Source organism: Pinus tabuliformis, chromosome 2_2 (genome assembly GCF_031772625.1).
Source record: "Pinus tabuliformis cultivar Carrire ecotype Pingquan chromosome 2_2, CPIR1, whole genome shotgun sequence".
In the NCBI taxonomy this organism is placed as follows: domain Eukaryota; kingdom Viridiplantae; phylum Streptophyta; class Pinopsida; order Pinales; family Pinaceae; genus Pinus; species Pinus tabuliformis.
In genome coordinates, this window is record NC_142300.1 from 262,048,077 (window position 1) to 262,075,282 (window position 27,206).

Sequence of the window (27,206 nt, forward strand, 5' to 3'; positions counted from 1 at the left end):
GAATAGAAATCCATTAAGATAAACCATTCTGCATAAAAAGTTAGGCAAAACAGTTGTGAACAGCATATCGTATAATTAGTTATTCATATGTCAAGCACAAATAAATGACTCCACCGTACAGAAGTGCCAAATGGTAATACACACATTCATACATTAACATATAAAGAACTCAGCTGCATATCACTTTAGGAATATAAGCAGAAATTAGTCAAGAGATAAAAGTACCATTTATGACTGATTTCACTAATAAACTTCAAGCAATAACGATTTATTTCTACTTGTTCTAATATCTGCTAAGAGTACAGAAGTGCAACATCAGTAACAGACATTAAAATGCAAACATAAATAAATCTCGATCCATCCATTCATCAAAAACCCCCTCCGAGGGTGCAAAAGTGCATGTTCTGAGGACAAGTTTTTTGACAGATTTCCGGACCCTTCTCCAAATGCCATGAGAAGGGTTAAATACTACTAACTAATTAATCTTAATTACACAAATTTAGGGAACGGCTTCAAATGACCGCCCTTTTACTAAAAGCAAATTTATTTCTAAAAATCAAATCTAATTTCTAACCATTTCTGTATCTGCTCCTTAGTGCTGTAAGCAATGCGCTGTTCGCCGTGAAAGAGTCGGCTGGTTGTCCTTTCCTTTTGTTCGAGCTTGAAAATTAGAAATGACAAGAGCTGGCACCTCTTTCTGATAGACTAGAAGATATTTTCGAAAACCTTTCTCTAGCTGGGTGTATTCGCTGTGCGTACACTTAGTACAACCAAGGTTCCTTTCAAACTAATTTTGCTGTTGCTATTTCGGTTTCCGGTCGTGCGAATGACTCAATGAGTTAGGAGTCGCGTTGTATGGACAATCCCCTGTATCGAGAATTGCTTCTGTTCTTTGTTCCAGGCTTTTCTGGAGTGTCCTCCTTCTTTTGCGTTTCTCTTTTTGCTTTACCCAGTCTGAGCTTCAAGATCTTTTGCAAACACGCTGCTTTTGTGCGCCTTTGACTCTGAGTCTTAGATAGTCTATTTTCATCAGCGCCTGTTGGGTGATACTCTGGAATCTGTGGTCCTGCTGCATGCGGCATCCATTTGCGGAGGCATCTTCTCTCTGTTACCCCATTGGCGCTTTCCTCTTTTCCTTAGATGTTTCCTGCATATAGATTTATATCAGTTACATGTCTTGCAGTTTACGCAAAGAAGAAGAGAAATGACGAAAAGATTGACATGAAAGCATTAAGTTCTAATGAATGCGTAATTCTGACACTCATCATGATTTGACTCTTTGAAAAACGCGATACAATCATTCTTGGATACTGAAGCATGCGATCATTAATTTCCCTTAAGGTGCGCGCTCAATTTTGGGTTTACCGTTTATGTCGGAGAATTCTTGCGATGAGTCCTTTCTGCGATTGGAATCGCAGTATCGAGGACTGCGACGTCATTAAGTGTTATCGCAAATTGCCAATATCGCAGATCGCAGTTTTGTATGATCGCAGATCGCAAGATCGCAAGATCGCAAGATTTTCGCTTTATCACTCTGTGCTGCTTATGCGACATTGCGACGTGCGACGTCGCATATCGGCCGTCGGCGATTCCTTAGGTTTTCCCTTTTTGAGCGCTTTTAATGCACGCGATGCGATGGGTTCTCGCGTCGCTCTTTTTCAGTGTATTTATGCGCTTTGGGAAAATGCTTCTCTCTACCTTTGCGACGCGATATAGCTCTTAGGGAGTTAATACAAAAGATTTTTTAAACAAAATATTTTTTTTGGATTTTTGGTTAAGGGTCCCCCTTTGCTTGATGTTATTACTAATATCAAACAAAGAGGGGGGTTGTTGGTGACCACAACAATGGCGATTCACTGTGAAGAACCAGTTATCTCTGCTTTTCTATTGACCGTTCACTTCCGAAACAACAAAATTTTTATATGTCTAAATTTTGTTATGGACAGATAGAGTAGATTACCCCTCACCTCGTCAACGATACTTTGTCTCAACCTTTTTTATATCCCAATTGCTTGCTTCCTCAGGCTTTTTCTTGCATTCGCACCATACATTACTTGGTCTTGATTAAAGATAAAATAAGGTCTTCTCTGCGTACTGGCTTAAAAGTATGCTCATTTGTCGTAGGTAGAGCCTCTGCTGCCCGCAAGCGTCCATAGCCTCGACAGGGTTACCATGTTATCCAGCAATGATCCTTTTTCCTGCTTGAGGTTACTCGCAACATTCCAGAGAAAAAAATCCTTTTTTGACACACTTTTCCTTTTTTAATTCTCTAAAGAACAATGTCTTGGTTTGGTGGCCAAATTATGACACAGTCATTCACTTGATTTACACTTTTGCTGAACAAGCCGGCTCGTGATGAGACCTCTTGTCTTTTGATTGCAACAATCTTAACTCGTTGCCCTGTTTTGATAGACAGTATTGGCAAAGTCAGCAAGTTATAATATCTGTGATCATGATAAGCCGGCTCGTGATGAGACCTCTTATTCTTTGAGATATAGTGTTTTCCTTGGATTGTTTCTCTGAATGCTGCAATTTCCTTTTAGCAGGGAGGAAGTCATTGTTTTTCCTTAAGAAAGCTCTGGACGACAATAATAGAGTTTTTGAAAACAACAGTTTTGCAGAGAATACTTATTTTATTATTGATGATACCTTTCATTGTGCTGATACAAAACAATTCTTTACCAAAGGTTGCTTTTGTCAAAGTTTTTTAGAGGTTGAAACTAGCATCGTAATCAAGGTGAAGTTAACTCTATTTGTCAATAATAAGATTCAGATTTTCAAAAAAATTTGCTATTTGTACAAGCGAAATCAAAATCTGATAGAGAATTGGTGTGCTCTTTCATGAATCCTTTTTAAATGATCATTTACAACGGGTTTTATTCATAAAAAGAGAAAAACAAAACAAAATAAAAACTAAAAATTAAATCTATCCTACAAAAATTAGAAGAATTCTCTTCTATGGAAAATACATTTTGAGAATTTGTCCATTCACAGGCAGAGAATCTCTCCTGCCTGTTAAATCCTGCAACACAAAAGTCGATGGGCCTATGACCTCTACAATCTGAAAAGGACCAAGCCACAGCTTCTGGAATTTCGTATGTTTGCCCTTTTCTTCATGAGCCTTATCCCATTTTAAAACTAAATCACCCATCTGAAAGTTTTTTCTGGTCATGATGCTTGAGTCAAAAGAAGATTTTATTAGCGCTTGGTGATGAGCATGGGTTTTCCTAGCTTGTTCTCTTTGCTCTTCTAGTTTGATTATTTCCATTTGTCTTAATCGTAAAGAGGAAGTAGATACTTCATCGATATATTGCACTAAAGACAAAGAGGGAATGACTAGGTGAGTCGGAAGAACCACTTCTCTCCCATAAACTAAATCAAAGGGAGAAGTGCCGATAGAAGCTTTCTTTGTAATTCTATCTGCCCATAAGGCATTTACCAGCGCTTTGTGCCAATTCTTTTGGTTTTGGTCGATTGTCTTTTTAATAATCCTGATTAGGTTCTTGTTTGTTGATTCGGCCAACTCGTTACCTTGCGGATAGTAGTTGGCAGAATACTTCAGTTTGAACCCTCTTTTGAGCGCAAACTCAGTCATTGCATTTCCAGAAAAATATGATGCATTATCAAACATTAAGGCCGTTGGCAATCCAAACCTAGTGATAATAAACTGATCTATGAATTCAATAATGTTTTCAGAATTAGCTGTCTTGAGAGGAACTGCTTCTACCCATTTGGTAAAATAGTCAGTTGCCGTGAGGATATACCTATGCTATTTAGAAGAGTGAGGAACGATCTCACCTATTATGTCCAGGCCCCATTGACTGAATGGTTGCTCAATGTTAACCGGCTGCAGTGGCATGGATGACTTCTTTTGTTTCCCTGCAGCGGTCTGGCAGACTTGGCATTTCCTTACGTAATTGTATGAGTCTTTGAACAGCGTGGGCCAGTAATATCCTGCACGCAAGATTTTATGTGCGGTGGCTTCTCCAGCATAGTGTCCACCTGCTGGTCCATCGTGAAGTTCCTCATACGTGTGTACCTCTTCAGACGAGTTCTCAGGAATTTGCGATGCTCCAGCTAACATCTTGCAGAAGCCTTGACCTCTCACGATGTGTGCTGGCTTGATCTCAAGATCGTACTCTTGTAAGGCGGTGATCCAATTCGCTCTCTTTCCGCTCACGTCCTTCTGTATCAGGAGGTTTCTTACCGCTGGGAATGGTACTATGACTTTGGTATGGGATTTTAGCAAGAAAGGTCTGAAATATTTGATTGCTTTGAAAACAGCATATGCCTGTTTCTCTACGTCTGAGTAATTAAGTTCAGCACCTTGTAAGTTCGAGCTAAAGAATGCGATTGGAGCTTCTGCCTTTTCTTGATTCGCTTGAGTTAAAATCGCAGCATAAGATTTCTCTGAGGCAAACGTGTATAAGATAAAAGGTTCTGAAAAATTTGGGGTTGCTAAAGATGGAGCGTTGATGATGGCTTGTTTGATCAAGTTGAATGCTTCATGCTAGTCTAGACCCCATTTAAAGTTTGAATTCTTTTTTATCATTTTTTGTAAAGGAGAAATAATACGTGAAAAATCCGGGACAAACCTTTTTACAAAATTGATCTGTCCAAGGAAGGATTGCATGGCTTTCTTGTTATGGGGTATGGATATTTCGGAAATTTCCTTGATTCTGTCGGGTTCTATGTGAATACCAGATTTCGACACTATGAATCTCAGCAATTTCCCTTCGCTTAATGCAAAGAAAGATTTCTTTGGGTTGAGCGAAATCCCATACCTCAAACACCTTTGAAAGATTTGCTTCAAATCTTTGAGATGGTTGCTTCGTTTTTTGGAGTACACTGTTATATCATCCAGGTAAATCACTACTGATTTATTGACTAAACCTTTAAACGCGATGTCCATGGCTCTCTGAAAGGTAGCTCCGGCATTGATCAGACCAAATGGCATCTTCCGATATGCATAAGTGCCCCATTTGGTTCGGAACGTAGTCTTTAACTGATCATCGGGATGCACCAGTACTTGATTGTATCCTGAAAATCCATCCAGGAAAGACATTAATTCTGAGCCTGCTACTGCCTGTAATATTTGTTCCATAGGTGGGAGGGGAAAGTTATCTTTCTGACAGGCTTTGTTGAGATTTCGGAAATCGATACAGATTCTAATGTCTCCGTTTTTCTTCCTAATGGGTACCATATTGGATACCCATTTGGAATGCCTGACGGGGAAAATTATTCTGGCTCTCAACAACTTATTAAGCTCAATTTTTATCTGATTTTCTAAGTTAGGGTGTATTTTTCTGAGCTTCTGCTGGATAGGTTTTTCATTGTCAATCATAGGGATAGTGTGCTGAATGATAGAAGTGTTGTAAGTCTTCAGCTCATCGTAATTCCAGGCAAAAACGTTTTTGTACTGTCTCAGAAGACGGATATATGCTGATTTCTCTTCAGGGGCTAGGCCGTGGCCTAGGTTAACGTTTTGTGGCTTCTGATCGGTCCCTAGGTTTACTAATTCATAGTTCAGGGTAGAACTGTAAAGTTTAGCATTGGCGGACCTTTTAAACCGACTTTTCAAATCATATAAATCTTCTAACTTGACCACTGATTTCGGTATAGCATTGTCAGTGCTACTTTGTTGTATTTGGTGATCATGACAGTCTTCATCGATTATCTGGTTTGAGTAGGATCCTTCAGAAGTAAGGAAATTTACGATGTCAGGATCGTCGTTGAATACTCTCCAATTGGTGATGTTGTCAGGGATGGATGGTCTAAAGATTAATTCTATTGAAAACCTATCAGGACTAAAATCTTTGGAAGGAATAAGTCTAGAGGCTACGTTAGCTAACAGGTCTGCGCTCGCGTTTTGAATTCTTGGAATTGACGAGATGTTGAATGCTATGAAATGTGCAGTGAGATCTTGAACTAACGATTGATAGTGCTTTAAATGACTTGACAAGCAATGTATGGTGTTACGTACCTGTTTTACGACGATCTCAGAATCTCCAAAGACTTGAAGATACTTAACGTTCAATCCGATTGCTTTGTATAGGCCTTGAACCAAGGCTTCGTACTCCGCTGTGTTGTTCGTGCAATCGAACTCAAGTCTGCATGTGAGCATAATCTTGTTCCCGTCTGGGCTAATCAGAACGCATCCTGCTCCTGCTCCCTCATTGGATTTAGACCCGTCAAAATATAATTTCCAAAATAAAGATGTATTTACAGAATTATCTAAAAAACTAAAACATTTTGAGTCATCAGTTTGGGAGAAATTTTCAACTTGGGATAAAACTGAATTCTCTAAGTAAGGTGAAATATGAGCATTGAAATTGCCGAGGAAAGAATCTACTGCGTAATTGCCTACAATGCTGCTATTGTATGTTATGGCTTCATTTTCTCCTTCCAGTTCTGTCACTATGTATTTTTGGCGCAACTCTCGTTCAACCTTTATCTGATTTGGTTTACCATTGTATGGTAACCACATGTGCGACCAGTCGGTTGAGAAATATCTGTGGAGTTTCTCCGACCAATCCCTGCTAAGAATCAAACCATAGAACTCAGGGATATCAGCTACTAGAATGTCGATAACCTGACACACTTTTGGGTTAGACGACAATCTTATGGTCACCTGATTAAGTTCACCAATCACTTCGACTTGGGATCGATCAAGTTGAACTATACGTACTGCGGATTTTTGAGGTTGCACATTCAATTTGGCACATATTGACCTGGGTAAAATATTCGTTGAAGCACCAGAATCGACCAAGCAATTGTGCACGTTTTTATTGAAGATTTCATATGTGAGAAGAAAAGGAGGAGTATGGGATCTTGATCTTCCTCCAATCAAGGCGATGTCATTTGGATCAATCTTATTGATCGCGTTGGTTGGAGGCCTTCCCAGATCGTGGGAAGCTACAACTGTAGGTAAAGATGTAGTAGGCACAGCATGTAATTCTTTCATCATTATTTTCTGCTGGTGTTTCAATTTACTCAATTCATAAAGAGTGATGTTAGCCCTAGTCTTCTTCATGTCATCAATGATGTTATACTCCATTTCATCCGACACTATCAGTGTTCTTGATGGAGGTGCTTGATCAGATTGGACTGGGCTAAACTGGGTCGCTTTAGCAGTTGTCTTTTTTGTTGCGACCTTATCTTTTGTTGCAGGGCTTGCGCCCTTTTGTTTTGGGGTAGTTTGGGGAGGATCAAGTTGATTTTTGCTTCTCATGATAACCGGAAATGCTTCTTGATCTTCTTCTTGTGGGAGGATGAAATCCCACATTCCTTGTAGTTCCACCACTTCTTCATCGTCGGTCTATGCTTCGATGGTATTTTCTTCTTCTTCTTCTTCAGATTCAACGTTTGAGACAGCGTTGGGTGGCTTCGTCTCCATGGGAGGGTTTCTTTTAAAAGTCCTGAAAGGCTTTCTTGAAGACGTTTCTGCTACTTGTTTTCTTATATCAATCATCTCATTGGACATGGCCTTTAATACTTTTTGTAATCCTTCCATATCGAAAGGATCTTTCGTTTGCTTCTTCTTGGTGTCTTCTTTGAAAGAGATCTTCTTAGATTTACGTTCTTCAATTGCAGATCTCTTTTCAAGGGCTACTACGTGTTTTTCAACTGCTAACGCCTCTGTTAAGTTTTCAACTATGGTTGTCTTGCTTGCCCTATCTACGAAGATAGCCAAGTTAGATGGTAAGGCCGTGATGTACCATTCACATCTTACTTCCTCGCTGGGTTGTGAAGCAGCGGGGATTTTGTTGAGGATCTTATTGAACCGTAAGTTAAAATCTTTAATGGGTTCTCTAGCCTCAGCCTTAAGATTAGATAGGTCATTGATCAATGTCGCCGTGGATCTGTCATCACCAAACTTGGTGAGGAACTGACTTTGAAAAATGTCCCAGCTTGTGATGGATCCGGAAGGTAACGAAAAGTACCACAACCCGGCTGTTCCTTGCATTGTATAAGGGAAAAGCCGGACAACAGCGTCTTCGTTAGTAACTCCGTTGAGATTAACAGAAAGCATGAAATTATTGATATGTTCTTCGGCTAGCATGCCTGCTTCTGGATTGAATTTAGGCAGCCATTTCTCAGGATGGGCCGGTATAGGGCTCAGGGGTGGAGGCATTAAAACCGCCCCAGGATTGTTCCATGGAGACTGGGCCATCGTTGAGCTGCTAGTCAATGGAAGTGCAGAAGATGATCTCTGATGCTGAGAAGATGGAGATATTATGATCTTCGATGATCGCAGAGGAAGGGTTGCGGAAGATGGATGAGTGATCTGGGGTGAAGATGTGGGTGGCTGACTTCGCGGTGAGGGAGTTGAAATGGACGAGGTAGATGAAAGAGTCTCTCTGTCAGACTCTGGAAGTGCTTTCCTTGCTCTTTTCCTAGTGGGGAGAGGGATTTCAGTTGGCTGGATGCCAAACTTTTCACTCTTCAATCTGGTCAGGGGATGAGCAGGATTGTACTGCGAAGTCACGATGCCTTTAGATTTATCAGACCTCTGAGTAAAAATAGAGAATCCCTGGAGTTTACGAATCAAAGTTTGAAGTTCAGGGGGATCAATGATAAGTTGGTCTGATATATTAGGGTGTGTAGCAGCGGTGGATGCCCGAGCGACTTCTAGCTCCGAGTTTAATCGTACCGGAGAAGTCGGGGGAGTTGGTGAGGGTGATTTGCTCTCAGAATGGTATTTAGATTTTGATTTATGTGCCATTCATAGCTCGTGCCCTCCTTCTAGCGCCAGATATGTTGAGGGCCCCGAAATCGGGTCAACAACAAGGGGGATACCCACCCGGTCCGAAACCTGGTTGGCGGCTCCTTGCCCGTTTGGAGTAGTGGGTCCGACTGGGGGTAATGGGACCAGTTTCCCAATGTGAGGGGTGTGTGTGTGTGTAGAGTTTGATGGTATTGATCTAGGGGTATTTAAAGCTAATTTAATTCTAACTTCTAAACTAACTCTATGCTATTGTAATCTAATGAAAAACAATACATCTAATCTACGCTAACCCGGGGTATTTTTCTTCTATTATGCGATCTAAAAAGATTTCGAACAATAGCTGGTAATAAAGATCATTCAGCTATCATAAGAATAGAAATCCATTAAGATAAACCATTCTGCATAAAAAGTTAGGCAAAACAGTTGTGAACAGCATATCGCATAATTAGTTATTCATATGTCAAGCACAAATAAATGACTCCACCGTACAGAAGTGCCAAATGGTAATACACACATTCATACATTAACATATAAAGAACTCAGTTGCATATCACTTTAGGAATATAAGCAGAAATTAGTCAAGAGATAAAAGTACCATTTATGACTGATTTCACTAATAAACTTCAAGCAATAACGATTTATTTCTACTTGTTCTAATATCTGCTAAGAGTACAGAAGTGCAACATCAGTAACAGACATTAAAATGCAAACATAAATAAATCTCGATCCATCCATTCATCAAAAACCCCCTCCGAGGGTGCAAAAGTGCATGTTCTGAGGACAAGTTTTTTGACAGATTTCCGGACCCTTCTCCAAATGCCATGAGAAGGGTTAAATACTACTAACTAATTAATCTTAATTACACAAATTTAGGGAACGACTTCAAATGACTGCCCTTTTACTAAAAGCAAATTTATTTCTAAAAATCAAATCTAATTTCTAACCATTTCTGTATCTGCTCCTTAGTGATGTAAGCAATGCGCTGTTCGCCGTGAAAGAGTCGGCTGGTTGTCCTTTCCTTTTTTTCGAGCTTGAAAATTAGAAATGACAAGAGCTGGCACCTCTTTCTGACAGACTAGAAGATATTTTCGAAAACCTTTCTCTAGCTGGGTGTATTCGCTGTGCGTACACTTAGTACAACCCAGGTTCCTTTCGAACTGATTTTGCTGTTGCTATTTCGGTTTCCAGTCATGCGAATGACTCAATGAGTTAGGAGTCGCGTTGTATGGACAATCCCCTGTATCGAGAATTGCTTCCGTTCTTTGTTCCAGGCTTTTCTGGAGCATCCTCCTTCTTTTGCGTTTCTCTTTTTGCTTTACCCAGTCTGAGCTTCAAGATCTTTTGCAAACACGCTGCTTTTGTGCGCCTTTGACTCTGAGTCTTATATAGTCTATTTTCATCAGCGCCTGTTGGGTGATACTCTGGAATCCGCGGTCCTGCTGCATGCGGCATCCATTTGCGGAGGCATCTTCTCTCTGTTACCCCATTGGCGCTTTCCTCTTTTCCTTAGATGTTTCCTGCATATAGATTTATATCAGTTACATGTCTTGCAGTTTACGCAAAGAAGAAGAGAAATGACGAAAAGATTGACATGAAAGCATTAAGTTCTAATGAATGCGTAATTCTAAATGACGAAAAGATTGACATGAAAGCATTAAGTTCTAATGAATGCGTAATTCTGACACTCATCATGATTTGACTCTTCGAAAAACGCAATATAATCATTCTTGGATACTGAAGCATGCGATCATTAATTTCCCTTAAGGTGCGCGCTCAATTTTGGGTTTACCGTTTATGTCGGAGAATTCTTGCGATGAGTCCTTTCTGCGATTGGAATCGCAGTATCGAGGACTGCGACGTCATTAAGTGTTATCGCAAATTGCCAATATCGCAGATCGCAGTTTCGCATGATCGCAGATCGCAAGATCGCAAGATTTTCGCTTTATCACTCTGTGCTGCTTATGCGACATTGTGACGTGCGACGTCGCATATCGGCCGTCGGCGATTCCTTAGGTTTTCCCTTTTTGAGCACTTTTAATGCACGCGATGCGATGGGTTCTCGCGTCGCTCTTTTTCAGTGTATTTATGCGCTTTGGGAAAACACTTCTCTCTACCTTTGCAACGCGATATAGCTCTTAGGGAGTTAATACAAAAGATGTTTTAAACAAAATATTTTTTTTGGATTTTTGGTTAAGGGTCCCCCTTTGCTTGATGTTATTACTAATATCAAACAAAGAGGGGGGTTGTTGGTGACCACAACACAACCTTAAAGTAAAGGTTAGGATCAGCTTCACTCCTAGTGAATCCCAGCTTCATCAAGTAGCTATCGATCCTCTCGTACCATGCTCGGGGTGCTTGCTTCAGCCCATAGAGAGCCTTCTTCAACCTGCATACATGAGATTTTCAATCATAAATCTCAAATCCTCTAGGTTGCTCCACATAGACCTCTTCTTTGATAGAACCATGCAAGAACGTGGTCTTAACATCCATCTGATGTAGGTTCCATCCTTGTGAAGCCACAAGGGCTATGATCAAGCGGATGGTTGTATATCTGGCAACAAGTGCAAATATCATAGTCTATACCTCTTCTGGGATAAACCACGAGCAATAAAATGAACCTTATACTTTTCCATACATATACGACTCATATTGTGTGGTCATAGCATCCTTCCATAGTTAATGCTTGATGACATCTGAGAATGATGAAGGTTCATTTTGTATGATCGTGCTCGTGATGGTCAAGTATCCCTGATACCTGTTAAGTTTCTTACTTTGATGGAAGGTTCCTCAGGGTGCAGCATGTCCTTCAGCATCATTAAGTATCCCCCTAAGCCATGAAGGCCTCTTCCTAGAAGAGGAAGGCTCATGTGAATGAGGATCAATCGGAAACATGGGTTCTTCTACATCAGGGATTGATTCATCATCCTTTTCTTTCGGTTCCCTGGTGTCAGCTTCTTAAGAGCTACTCAAAGTCAGCAGATTGTCCACCTTGCTGAGAGCCATATCTTTGTCAAAGGTGACATCATGACTAATCACGAATTCCCTTTGACCGGTGGTGAACATTTCTTCAGGAGTTTAGGAACCCAATGCTTGATGAGGGCATCAATTTTGTAGATATACGACGATGATTGTAGTTTCAGTCCATAGAAAATTTGGAAGTCTCTGATCATGTAGCATGGCCCGGACAACTTCCATCATCGTGTGGTTCTTCCTTCCTGCCACACCATTCTGCTCAAGAGTATGTGGTGTAGTAGTCTCCCTCTTAATGCCAGCCTCAGATATGCCTGAGTGAACCAACTGTAATACATCGGAGGTCTTGCTTTGGCTTGAGGGGAACGGTCCCCTTTTGAGCTTTCCTTCGACACATCCCAGACATACACCTTCTTTCTCTACTTGGAATTCGGGCATCCATGTCACCATTTGTTTCACACCAAGTAGAGCTTTGTAATGAAGGTGGGCAAACCTCTGATGCCAAAGTTCGGACTGAAGAGATGTGTCACAAGACATGACACCTAGCGGACTTCCATTGACCTGATATGATGAATCAACACTAAACCCAAGAGTAAAGGCATTTCCATATACATACCTTGCCATTGCTTAAGGTTACCTTGTAGCCTTTGTCTTCCATTGCCGAGATGGACACTAGGTTCTTTTTGAGGTCAGGTGCATTTAATACATCCTGGATTTTCTAGCCTTCTTGAATGGTTGTCCTCTTCCTCGATCCCCAGCTCTCCTCTTACCTTTGCTGTTGAATTTGTCATTCCTTTGATTTGCCATCAGAGGGATTTTGATCATTGTCCCGGTGTGAGTCCTTTCTATCAGGGCACTCCCTTGCATAGTGACCTGCTTTATCGCAGATGTAACATCATCCTTTTCTTCCACCCTTAGGTCCAGCCTTTCCAGAATTATTTCTTTTCTTAGCATGAGAAGAAAAAGCAGTAGGAGGACCTTTAGGCAAGGGCATTTCCTGCTCTTCTACCCTTGTTTGTTCTTGAATGCATCTAGCCATTAATTCCTCGAAACTAGGAATTACATTATTGTTCAGAACAGTAGTCCTGAACACATACCATTCAGATGGTAATCCTCCGAGAGTTGTGAGTGCCATTTCTCTGTCAGTAATGGTTTCCCCAATAGATAGGAGATCGTTCTTGATCTCGGTGATTCTTAAGAAGTATGCTTGCATACTTTCATCTTTACCCTTCTTGATTTCCCTCAACTTATTTCTAAGAAACAAAACTTGATTTGCATCATTAACTTTAAATAAACTCACCAGTCTGTCGTAGATTTCCTTGGAGGTGTCTAGATCAGAGATGTAGGCCACCAAGCGCTTGTCGATAGAGTCCCGGATGATTTTCTTTTTTTTGACTTCTCCATTTTTCCATTTGTTCCAGGCAGCAGCAGATGCATTTGATGAAGGCTCAACAATATTGCCTCTTACATGGTCCAGCACTCCTTGATCTTCAAGGGTTAGATCGATAGACATCTTCCATCCGTGATAGTCAGCTTTCTCACGGAGCTTGTCTTTAGCAGGAAAGAGTGTTGAGGACCCCATAGTTCTTTTAGGATAGCCTTGCCAATCTTCTCTTCAATGATTGCTCTTGCTCTTGCTCAGGCTTTGTCTTCACCTCAGCTCTGATACCATGTTAAGTTATGGTATGTTCTATGCTTATAACAGTTTACTTATTTTTCTTATTATATTCCACCGATTAGCACTCACATGTACATAAAGTAAAGTGCAGATAGAACATTAAACGATCGACAGAAAACAAGCCAAGACAAGAGACACAAGATGTGGCGGCTAGCCAGGGACAAACCCCACAATGTGTGGGGAAACCCTTTGATCAAATCTTCTTTTATCTTCAATAATTCAGCAGAGAGAAATAGTACAATAAATTTGATTCATATCAGCAGTAGCAAACCCTAGATCAACAGTATCAGCATTAGTGGCTTCATTATCAAACTAGGGCAGACGATATCTCACAAACCGACCGTCGGATTGACTTCATTCCACCACCAAAAGTTTCGGCTTCCAGAGGAGGTTTAGATGAACCTACAGCGTAGTTCAGATGAGGAGATCTTCTAGGCCACGCAAGTCAATCTTTACTTCTGCAGTTGCAGCTTCAGTTTCAGCAGTTTCCGGCTTCAAACTAGGGCAGTCGATATCTTGCAAACCGTTCGTCGGATTGACTTCATTCCACCACCAAACGTTGCAGCTTTCAAAGGAGATTCAGATGAACCTACAACGCAGTTCCAAAGAGGAGATCTTCTAGGCCACGCAAGTAAATCTTTACTTCTGCAGTTGCAGCTTCAAATTCAACAGCTTCCGGCTTCACATGTGTGAGAGAGAGAGACCCATTTCAGCGCAGTAGAGAAGAGACTCATATATGCGCAGTAGAGAGAGAGATGTGATGAGATGAGTGAGTCCAAATGAGGAAAAGTCCTCTTATATTTATACACAACGTTGGTGGGTGAATAGATGCGACTGTTGGGCTTCTGAGCCTACATGAGTTGTAGGTCGGCTTGATAATAATTCCATAATCAAAATAAATTCATATCTCCATGAATACTTATCGGAATCGGATGATCTTTATATCAATCCTACACCTCTCGATGAGAGGAATCTAATAAAAATATTATCATCCATGAATAAGATGACCCACATAAAGTTTTTCCCTGGTTGCCAATTTTAACAAAGGAGGCCCCAAGGTCCTCGACCATATCAACAGGTCATGCAAGGTGCACATTATCCTCCTTATAATCCAAATTAGAATGCACCTTTCCAGCCATGGTACCATTCATCTCATTCATCATGGCTTATCCCCTCTCCTTGGCCTTATGCCCCTCAATATCCTCCTCAACCTATCAACCCTCCTTTCTAGCCATATCCACCTCATTCTCCTCAATGGGGAAACTCCTCACTAGGGTGGAGGCCTCAAACAACTCAACCTCGTGCTTTACTGCCTCCACAATAACCTCAACCACAACTTCCTCACCATAACCCACTAAGAAACCTCAACTTCCTACTCAACCCAATCTGAATCCAAACAATAAGTAGGCACAACAGGTGTATAGTGAGGAGACATCCTATCCTACTTATGTCATGGAAATCCAAGAGATCAACCTTTGGGCTAGGAAAGTACTTCCAAATGCCCACCCATTGTAACATCCCCATTCAAAATTCCATGTTAATAAAGTTAATAAAGGAAAAATAATAGCCAAGGTCATGGGACGCATATTCCAAGTTGAATGTTGGGTAAAACATCCTAGTGTGGGTGTTCATTTGGTTTATTATGGCTAAGGGAATTGACAAAAGGAAAGGGAAAAATATTTGGAAAGAGAAAGTGGAATTTATTGGCATTTATTTATGAAAATAATGGAAATTAGGAGAAAAGGAAGTTGAAAGGTCATAGGTTTCATGTGAGGAGGAAAATGAAGGAAAATAATGGAAAATTGAGGAAAATATAGGCCTCATTAATTAAAAGGCTTTTGAGGATCATTTGGTACCTTTTTGTCAATTCAGTTTTGGAGCTCTCCCTGTATTTCTCTCTCTCTCACTCTTGGACACTTGAGCATTCTTGGAGCACTCTAGCATTGGATCAAGGAAAGCAAAGGAAGGACCAAGAAGGCAAAGGAAAACAAAGATCAAGAAAGGAAGAGAAACATCAAGAAAATACAACAGGATTATTTGCAGGCATCGATTTGCATGGGTGATTTCCTTGCTAGATTTGGCATGCATGTTATATGCATGTGTGTATTTGGTTCTCTTGTTGTCATTGGCATGGGTTTTTCCAGGTGTGACAATGTTCTTCAGCCTTGCGTTGCCATTTCCGGATAACCATGGTGTGATGGGTTCTCTTGAATTTGGTTGAGTTGGATTATCGGATGGTTTGAAACTGAGTGAGGTGGTCTCTGAAAGAAATAACACATGGCCTAGGAATCCCTGGACCAGACTAGGATTGTGGTAAATCTAGATTTGGTGTGCCTCAGTGGGCCTAGGAATCCTCGAACGGTGAATGACGGGATATATGGTAAATCCTAGAGGTGTGCCCTCAATCAGGCCTAGGAATCCTTGACTGGTGAATGGCAGGATATATGGTATATCTTGGAGGTTGGAGTCTTGATTATGCCTAAGAATCCTTAACCGTTGTATGGCGGGATATACGGTAAAGCCTAGAGACTAGGAGATAGGAAAATTCCTCATGGTGTAGGTGGAGAAATCTGGTGGCATCCATGTTTGTTTAGGGCCTAGTGATCTAGTGGGGATTGCAGTAAAGCCTAAGGAAACCTAGTTTGGTTTGGTTTTGAGTTCCACATTCATGCTTGAAATATGGCACGGGGGTGATTGGCTGAAAGAAATATTTGGTTTAGTCAATCTATGGTCAAGTGGTTCGTGGAAGTCCCATACTTGGTTGGATTTTTCATTCATTAATAAGAGTTCTTTCTCCTTGGTATTTCGTGTGTCAATGTACTGGATTATATGTGGATTTTATGGTTGTTAAATCCTTATTATTTCTATTGGTTATATGTTGGTTATGAATATGTTTTATGACAGACTTGATGTATGGCTCTCATCATGTTTTGATTAGTAATTGAAAGTACAATGAATATATGACCTAATGGATGATAAAGCAGCTATTCTAATATGGAAACAATGCTGCTTTACAAATCTCAGATAAGTATGAGACCCCTATGCTCACATCTATTGTTATGACCTATAAATTGCATATTTGTGATATGTTTGACGAAATGCCTGTCATGGTTATTAAGGGTCCAGTCAAGTCATTGATCAAGTGTTTGCATTAGTACCTTTGTTTCAATGTCATTTATCATTTCTGAAAGTTTCATGAAGTTCTAGGTAGTGACCTAAGTCCTAGCCCTCAAAAAGTGGCACAAAATCTGAGGTTGTTGGCTTAGGACTAGCTTAAATATTCCATAGTCACTTGAATGCCCTTGTTGTGGAAGTGAATGATAGGCCTCAATCACATGCATGGCTTGTCATGGGAGCGGGTGGGGCTCCAAATCAGTGAAATGCCAAGTTGCCTCAGGGGTTGGTCATCTAGAAGGGTTGGTTGGCTCCTAAAGGTTCTTTAGCATGTGTGGAAGGTTGGATTGGTTTGATTTTGTCAATTCCACTTCCTTAACTATACATGGGGAGCTGAATCACATCATAATAGCATCTTGTCACCCCAACAGAATGGTTAACTTGGGTAAATGTGGGAGGAGGGTGTTACACCCACCTTCTTCACTTGAAGAGCTTGAAGAAGAGAAGGAAGAAGGTGCTCCTCAAGCCAACGCACCTCCTTACCTTGAGAGGTTGATAAGACCCAAACAACAGACCCTGGAAGAGGCAGAAATTTTGGGAGAATTGAAGAAATTGTGTGTCAAAATGCCCCTTCTCCAAGCCATCAAATATGTCCCCATTTAGAACAAGCTTACTAAGGAAGAGTGTTTCAAAAGGCCTAGGAGAAGAAGAAGAGATACCCCCACTATCAATGTTGTTGGGAAATTGTATGATCTAATGCTTGGGAGGGTGATCTCCCCAAATTACTTGGACCTTGGTAGCCCAGTAGTGGATGTGCACATAGATAGAATTATGGTCCCTAATACCTTGATTGACCTTGGGGCTACAATTAATGTGATGACCAAGGAAACCATGCTCAAGCTCAACCTCCAAGGGGCCTTGAGGAAGACCACTACAATACTGCAACTTGCAGACAGATCCACAATAGCTCCTGAGGTAGATATTGAGGATGTAATGATCTCCATTGACTCCTAGGAGTACCCCACTGACTTCCTTGTCCTCTAGCCCAAAACCAAGTTTAATCGCTACCCTTTCATCCTAAGAAGACATTGGTTGGCCACTGTTGATGCCTGCATTAGCTGCAGGGTTGAGAACATGACCATCAAGGATGGGCATCTATCAAAACAACTTGTGTTGTATCCTTCTGCTCAACCTTCTACTAAGCATGACTTTCCCTTGTGGTTATAGGATGAGGAAGAGGAACTTTATCAGGCATCCCTCTACCCAATCTGCACACTAGTCACTGCTATAGGGGGGAGGCAACTTGATGAAGATGATCTTATTGATCATAACTTTCAAAATCAACCTCCTACTTACATGCCAATTGATGAATTGATGAAGGAATGTGAAAGTAACCCTTGTACTTATTTGTACTCTGTTGACCCTAACCTAGAACATTCCAAGGTTGTAGAGATTAGTCCATCCAGAAATCTAAATATCAACCCCTCTCTCACAGCTGAGAAGGAAGAACAACTATGCAGTGTGTTGAGGCAACACCTGGATGTTTTTGCTCAGGGCTATAAGGAGATGAAAGGTGTGCATCCCTCAGTCTGTACTCGTCATATCTACATCAAAGAGGGATGCAATCCTGTTCGCCAACCCAAAAGAAGGATGAACCCAACTCTTAAGGACATTATGAAAGAGTAATTAGAAAATCTACTAGATGCATGGTTCATATACCCCATTTCAAATATTGAGTGGGTGTCCCCCCCATTATAGTCACCACGAAAAATGGGAAGTGGAGGATCTATGTTGATTATCAAGAAATTAACAAGGCTACAAAAGAAGACCACTTCCCTTTGCCTTTCATTGACCAAGTCCTAGATGGCTTTGTAGGGAAGAGATTATTTTCCTTCCTAGATGGGTTTAGTGGGTACAACCAGATACACATCAACCTTGAGGACCAAGATAAGACTCCATTCACATGTCCTTGAGGTTCCTTCACCTATAGGGTCCTTTCATTTGGTTTGTGTAATGAACCTGCTATCATTAAAGGGAAGTTTTGAGTATCTTTATTGACCTTTTTCATGACACTATTGAGATATACATGGATGACTTCACTCCTTATGGTTGTGACTTCCAAGAAGCTCTTTCTAACCTGTGTAAAGTCTTAAAGAAATTAATTGAGATGAATCTTTCATTAAGTCCTAAAGAATGTGAATTTTTTATGAATACAGAGACTGTCCTAGGTCATTCCATATCCAAGGAAGGGTTACAGCTTGACCAAAAAAAAAATCCATCATTAAAAGGGTATTTATCCCTCAAAACCAAAGATGTGAGAGCTTCCTTGGAATCATTGGGTATTACAGAAGGTTCATTAAATACTTTCATAAATTGGCTTTGCCCTTGTTTGGACTATTGGCTAAAGATTCATAATTCTGTTGGAAAGATAAATGTCAAGAGGCCTTTGAGGTGCTAAAAGAAATGTTGACCACTTCACCCATCCTTAGGGGTCCCAATGGGGCATTACCTTTCCATATACACACAAATGAATTAGATAAATCTATAGGGGAAACCTTAGGAAAATTGGAAGATAATTTGTCCTTTGTTATCTATTTGATCAGCAAGAACCTTTCTAAAGCTAAGCTAAACTCTATAGTCACTAAGAAAGAACTCCTAGTTGTGGTACACTCTTTGAACAAGTTTAAGCACTACATCACTAGATATCAAAATTTTGTCCACATTGATCATGCAACCATTAAGTATTTAGTGAATAAACCTGATGTCAATACTAGGATAATTATATGGTTGTTATTATTTCACCAATTTGAATTGACTATTATTCACAAACCAGGGAAAGAGAATGTGGTTGCAAACTTCCTGTCAAGGCTGACCTTACCTATAGAGAATAAGGAGTCGGTAGATGATCAACTCCCAGATGAACACCTCTTTACCATCTTTGTGCTATCTCCTTGGTTTGCCGACATAGCGAACTACTTGGTTGTTGCGAGGTTCTCTCATAATCTATCCTCCAAGGAGAAAAGAAATATTATTAGGAAAAGTGTCCCATTCACTTGGATTGGGTGAAATATTTTCAAGTTGGGGCTAGATTAGATTTTTAGAAGGTGTGTGAAGGAAGAGGAAGTATTTGACATCCTCTAAAACATGCCACAATGGACCTTGTGGAGACCACTTTGCTGATAAGAGAACAAACTTCAAATTTATACAAGCTAGTTATTACTGGCCCACTCTACATCAAGATGGAAGAAGGTACACCACCAGGTGTGATCAGTTCCAAAGCATGGTTAAGCCAACACCTAAGGATGAAATTCCCTTACAACCTCAAGTGACTCTAGAGCCACTTAAGAAATGGGGCATGGAATTCATTGGGTCCATTGATCCCCCATAAGGACAGAAGAAGTATATCATTGTGTGCACTGATAACCTAACTAAATGGGTTGAAGAAAAGGTAGTCGAGGAAACAACTGAGTGGAAGGTGGTTAAGTTTCTGAGTGAGAACATCTACAAGTTTGGTTTTCCAAGAGAGTTGGTCATTGATCAAGGGACACAGTTCACCTCAAATATGATCAAAGACATCATGAATCGACACCACATCAAGCACATGACATACACTTCCTATCACCCTCAGATAATGGGCAAGTGGAGGTCACAAATAGAGCCTTGGATAACATTCAGACCAAGGTTAACACAAAAAGGATTGGGAAAACAAACTTATATAAGCCACTTGGACCTACAACACCACTTGGAAGACCACCACTGGACTTACCCCATTCGAGTTAGTCTATGGGAAGAAGGCATTGTTGTCCATTGAATTTGAATACAGTACCCTAAGGATGGATGCTCAATTAGATTTGGACCTCACTGCAACACAACAAGAGAGGTTGCTCCAAGTCAATGAATTATATGAATTTAGGATGCAAGCTCTCCTGCACATTGAGGTAGGCCAACTACAGAGGAAGATTTGGCATGACAAACACATTAGGGAGAGAGTTTTTCAAGAAGGTAATTGGGCCCTTTTGTATGACTCAAAATTCAAGGATTTCAAAGGAAAATTAATGACAAGATCGTTGGGCCCTTATCTAGTGGAAAAATTCCATGAGAAAGGGTTTGTCCTTTTACCCACCATTTTGTGGGTGATATCCCTAGGAGAAAAATTTTCTCCAAGATGGTCCTCAACCAGCTGCCAATATATGAGTGGCCTCTGTATGCCTTGATATGATCTAATGACTGAAGGTGACATGAGTAGAACTTAACCTATTGTGAATATAACAATGTCATCTCTAAGTTTGTATGGACCCTGGGTTGATAATTTAAGTTGAGAGCCTTGGGAGTTGCAACATCCTTGATGCAATACCAGGGCTCATCACTTTTTGGTGCCATTATCGGCGAGATTTCCAAGTAGGTGTTATTTCTACTTAGATTTTTTTATTTTTTTTAGTACTATTGATTTGAAATCTTTAAAAAAAGAGAAAATGAAAAAAAATAAAAAAATAGAGTTAGTTCTTTCATGCCTTATAGGAGTAGGGAGAGTCAAATGAAATTCCTACTAAAAACCCCCACCCCTTTAAGCAACCAACCATCATTCTTCTTTGGTAACTGTAAACTTCCCTCTCTGACTACGGGGGAGTTAGAAAACACTCTAGGTGAGGAACCTAAATTTTTTTAGGAACCCATAGGAGAAGAAGAGCCCACCTTGCCTACCCACACCATGGTTGAAAATAGACAGAATGAGCTTTTCCCTATTCAAGAAACCAATGGGGAGGCCAGAATGAAGAATATAAGTCTTGTTGCCCTTCCACATTTCCATGGACTAACCTTTGAAGACCCTGACACATTCACGTTTGAATTTGTTGCTGTCTTTAGGACCTATGACTATACCTTTGATGAAGAGAAGCTGAAGTTGTTTCCATCTACCCTCAAATATGTATCCTTACGCTGGTTCATGGGTTTATCTGGAGGCAACATCACTACCTGGGCCCAAATGCAACATGCCTTTAATGAGAAGTACATGGATTAATGTAGATCCAAAGAAATAAAAGAAGAAATCCTTAGGATGACATTAAGACCCAATGAATCCCTAGAAGACTATGAGGAGAGATTCCAACTCAATTATAGGAGGGCTAACTTTACCCTTGACCCTAATTCACTCAAGCTAGTTCTTCTCCGAGGGATCAGGGATGATGTAATGGAGACCCTCAACATGTATGGAGGACACATCTACCAATTTCCTTCTGATGAAAAAAATATAGTATTTAGGAATCACTCTAGGGCTACTAGGAAAAAGGGTAGGCCTAGCCAAGGCTTGGCTAGTTCATCTCCCTCTGCATCAACCATCAAACATTAGATAGGAAGTATGTTGGAGGACTTTGAAATTGAAATGTTGCATACATTTTCCATAAATATGGATACTATGTAGATCAAAAGGAAGTAGAAAGAGTGTTAGGTATCCTTTTCCCTAGATGCACTAAGAGACATCCTATAAATGAGTGGCCACTGAATGTTATAGAAGTCTACTATGTTTGTGAAGAAAACCATGCAACATATAAATGTCCCTCTCTGTCAGGCCTAAAAGTTGTATACCATGGGGAAAATGTGGTTCTGAGCAACTCTTCTTCATCAACCAAAGGAGACCTCAAGGCCCTCGGCCATATCAACAGGGAATGCAAGGTCCACATTATCCCCCTTATAATCCAAATCAAAATGCACCTTTCCAGTCTTTGTACCATTCATCTCGTTCGTCATGGCCTATCCCCTCTCCTTGGCTTTATGCCCCTCAATATCCTCCTCAACCTATCAACCCTCCTTTCAAGCCATATCCACCTCAATCTCCTTAATGGGGAAATTCCTCACTAGGGTGGATGCCTAAAACAACCCGACCTCTTGCTTTAATGCCTCCACCATAAAATCAACCACAACTTCCTCACAATAACCCAAATAAGAAACCTCAACTGTCTGCTTAATCCAATCTGAACCCAAACAAAAAGCAAACACAACAAGTGTATAGTGGGGAGACATCCTATCCTTCTTATGTTGTGGAAATCCAATAGATCAACCTTTGGGCTTGGAAGGTACTTCCAGATGCCCACCCACTATAACATCCTTGGTCAAAATTCCATTTAAATAAAGTTAGTAAAGGAAAAATAGTAACCAAGGTCATGGTACATGTATTCCAAATTGAATGTTGGGAAAAACATCCCAATGTGGGTGTTTATTTGGTTTATTATGGATAAGGTAATTTAGAAAAGGAAAGGCCAAAGGCTTTGGAAAGACCAAGTGTCATTTATTGGCATTTATTTATGAACATAGTGAAAATTAGGAGAAAAGGAAGGTGAAAGGTCACAGGTTTCATGTGAGGAGGAAAATAAAGGAAAATGACGGAAAATAGAGGAAAATAGAGGCCTCATTAACAAAAATGATTTTGAGGATCAGTTGGTATCTTTTTCTCAGTTTAGTTTTGGAGATTTCTTTCTATTCTCTCTCTCTCACTCTTGGACACTTAGAGAATTCTTGGAGCACTCTAGCATTGGATCAAGGAAAGCAAAGGAAGGACCAAAAAGGCAAAGGAAAGAAAAGATCAAGTAAGGAAGAGCAACATCAAGAAACTACAATGAGATTATTTGTAGGTATTGATTTGCATGTTTGATTTCCTTGCTATAGTTTGCATTCATGGTACATGCATGTGTGTATTTGGTTCTCTTATTTTCATTGGCATGGGTTTTTTCCAGGTGTGACAGTGTTCTTCAACCTTGCCTTTCCATTTCAAGATAGCCATGGTGTGATGGGTTCTCTTGCATTTGGTTGAGCTGGATTTTCATATGGTTTTGAAACTAAGTGAGGTGGTCCCTGAAAGAAAGAACACATGGCCTAGGAATCCCTAGAACGGACTGGGATTGCGGTAAAGCTAGATTTTGTGTGCCTTGTTATCCTTGACTGGTGAATGGTGGGATATATGGTAAATCCTAGAGGTGTGTGCCCTCGATCAGGCCGAGGAATCCTTGACCAGTGAATGGCAGGATATACAGTAAATTCTAGAGGGTGGAGTCTTGATTATCCCTAGGAATCCTTGACTGTTGTATGGCCGGATATACGGTAAATCCTAGAGACTAGGACATAGGAAAATTCCTCATGGTGTAGGTGGAGAAATATGGTGGCATCCATGCTTGTTTAGGGCCTAGTGATCCGGTGTGGATTGCAGTAAAGCCGGAGGAAACCTAGTTTGGTTTGGTTTTGAGTCCCACATTCATGCTTGTAATATGGCACAGGGGTGATTGGCTAAAAGACAATCAATATATGGTCGGGTGGTTCGTGGAAGTCCCATACCTGGTTGGATTTTCATTCATTAATAAGAGCTCTTTCTCCTTGGTATTTCATGTGTAAATGTAGTGGCTTATATGTGGATTTTATGGTTGTTATATCCTTATTATTTATGTTGGTTATATATTGGTTATGAGTATTTTTTATGACAAACTTGATGTATGGTTTTCATCATGTTTTGATTAGTAATTGAAAGTACAATGAATATATATTACCTAATAGATGATAAATCAACTATTGTGATATGGAAACGATGCTTCTTTACAAATCTAAGATAAGTATGAGACCCCTATGCTCAAATATATTGTTTTGACCTGTAGAATGCATATTTGTGACATGTTTGACGAAATGCTTGTCATGGCTAGTAAGGGTCTAGTCAAGTCATTGATCAAGTGTTTGCATAGCACTTTTGTTTCAATGTCATTTATCATTTCTAAAATTTTCACGAAGTTCTGGACAATGTCCTGAGTCTTGGCCCTTAAAAAGTGGCACAAAATCCGGGGTCAATGGCTCAGAACTAACTGAAAAAGTACATAGTCGTTGGCATGAATTTGCTGTGGAAGAAACTAGAAGGCCTCAATCGCATGCATGGCTTGTCATGGGAGTGGTTGGGGATTAAAATTAGTGAAATTCCAAGCTTCCTTAGGGGTTGGTCACTTGGAATGGTTGGTTGGCTCCTAAAGGTTCTGTACCATGTGTGGAAGGAGTTAGATTGGTTTCATTTTATCAGCTCCACTTCCTTAATTGTACATGGGGAGTTGAATCACATCATAGTAGCCTCTCGTCACATGTTTACCCCAATGGATCGATTAACTTAGGTAAATTTGGGAGGATGGTGTTACACCCAACTTCTCCACCTGAAGAGCTTGAAGAAAAGAAGGAAGAAAGTGCCCCTCGAACCAATGCACCTCCTTACCCTGAGAGGTTGATCCAACCTAAACAACACAACCTGGAAGATGCGGAACTTCTGGGAGAATTGAATAAATTGTGTGTCAAAATACCCCTTCTCCAAGCCATCAAAGATGTCCCCATTTGCAACAAGCTTACCAAGGAAGAGTGTTTCAAAAGGCCTGGGAGAAGAAGAAGAAGAGATACCCCCACTATCAATGTTGTTGGGTAGTTGTTTGATCTAATGCTTGGGAGGGTGATCTCCCCAAAGTACTTGGACCCTGGTAGCCCAGTAGTGGATGTGCACATAGATAACATTATGGTCCCTAATACCTTGATTGACCTTGGGGTTACATTTAATGTGATAAGCAAGGAAATCATGCTCAAGCTCAACCTCCAAGGGGCCTTGAGGTACAATATTGTAGCTTGCCAACAGATCCACAATAGATCCTAAGGTAGTTATTAAGGATGTAACAGTCTTCATTGACTCTTGGGAGTACCCCTACTGATTTCCTCATCCTCCATCCCAAAACCAAGTTTAATGGCTACCCTCTCATCCTAGGAAGACCTTGGTTGACCAATGTTGATGCCTACATTAGCTGCAAGGCTGAGAACATGACCATCAAGGATGGGCATCTATCAAAATAACTTGTGTTGTATCCTCCTACTCAACCTTCTATTGAGCATGACTTTCCCTTGTGGTTAGAGGATGAGGAAGAGGAATAATTTTATCAAGCATCCCTCTACCTAGTCTACACACTAGACACTGCTATATGGGGGAGGCAACTTGATGCAGATGACCTTATTGACCATATCTTATAGAATCAATCTCGCACTACCATTCTAGTTAATGAACTATGAAGGAATCTGAGAGTAACCCTTGAACTGAATTGTGATTTGTTGACCCTAACCTAGAACATGCCAAGGTTGTAGATATTATCCCATCAAGAACTCTAAATATTAACCCCTCTCTATCAACTAAGTAGGAAGAACAATTATGTAGTGTGTAGAGGCAACACCTAGATCATATTTCTTGGGACTATAAGGAGATGAAAGGTGTGCATCCCTCGGTCTGTACTCATCATATCTACATCAAAGAGGGATGCAATCTTGTGCGCCAACCCCAAAGAAGGATGAACCTAGCTCTTAAGGACATTGTGAATGAGGAATTACAAAATATATTGAATGCAAGGTTCATATACCCCATTCCAAATAGTGAGTGGGTGTCCCCCCTCGTTATAGTCCCCAAGAAAAATGGGAAGTGGAGGATATATGTTGATTATCGAGAACTTAACAATGCTACAAAAAAGGACCACTTCCCTTTGCCTTTCATTGACCAAGTCCTAGATGGCCTTGCAGGGAAGAGATTATTTTCCTTCCTAGATGGGTTTAGTGGGTACAACTAGATACAGATCAGCCTTGAGGACTAAGACAAGACTACATTCAAATGTCCTTGAGGTGCCTTCACCTATAGGGTCCTTCCATTTGGTTTGTGTAATGCACCTGCTACCTTCTAGAGGGAAGTTTTGAGTATCTTTGCTGACCTTGTTCATGACATTGTTGAGATATACATGGATGAATTCACTTCTTATTCTTGTGACTTCCATGAAGCTCTTTCTAACCTATATAAAGTATTAAAGAAATGCATTGAGATGAATCTTTCATTAAGTCCTGAAAAATGTGATTTTCTTATGAATACAGGGATTGTCCTAAGCCATTTCATATCCAAGGAAGGGATATAGGTTGACCCCAAAAAAAATTCCATCATCTAAAGGGTCCCTATCCCTCAAAAGCAAAGAGATGTCAGGATATTCCTTTGATTGGTTGGGTATTATATAAGGTTCCATTAAAGACTTCCGTAAATTGGCTTCACCCTTGTTTGGGCTATTTGCTAAAGATTCAGACTTCTGTTGGACAGAGAAATGTCAAGAGGCCTTTGAGGTGATAAAGAAAAAGTTGACCACTTCATCGATCCTTAGGGGTCACAATTGGGCATTACCTTTCCATATACACACACATTCATCAGGTAATCTTTAGGGGCAGCCTTAGGACAAGTGGAATATAAATTTCCCTATTCTATCTATTTCATCAGTAAGAAGATTTCTAAGCTAAGATAAACTATATAGTCAGTGAGAAAGAACTCCTAGTTGTGGTACACTCTTTGAACAAGTTTAGGCACTACATTAATGGATATCAAACTTTTTTCCACACTGATCATGCAACCATTAAGTATTTAGTGAATAAACTTGATGCAAATACTAGGATAATTAGATGGTTGTTATTATTACGTCAATTTGAGTTGACTATTATTCACAAATTAGGGAAAGAAAATGTGGTTGCAGATTTCCTGTCAAGACTAACCCTACCTACAGAGGATGAGAAGATTATAGATGATCAACTACCATATGAACACCTCTTTACCATATTTGTGCTATCTCCTTGGTTTGTTGATATAGAAAACTACTTGGTTGTTGGGAGGTTCCCTCCTAATCTATCCTCCAAGGAGAAAAGAAA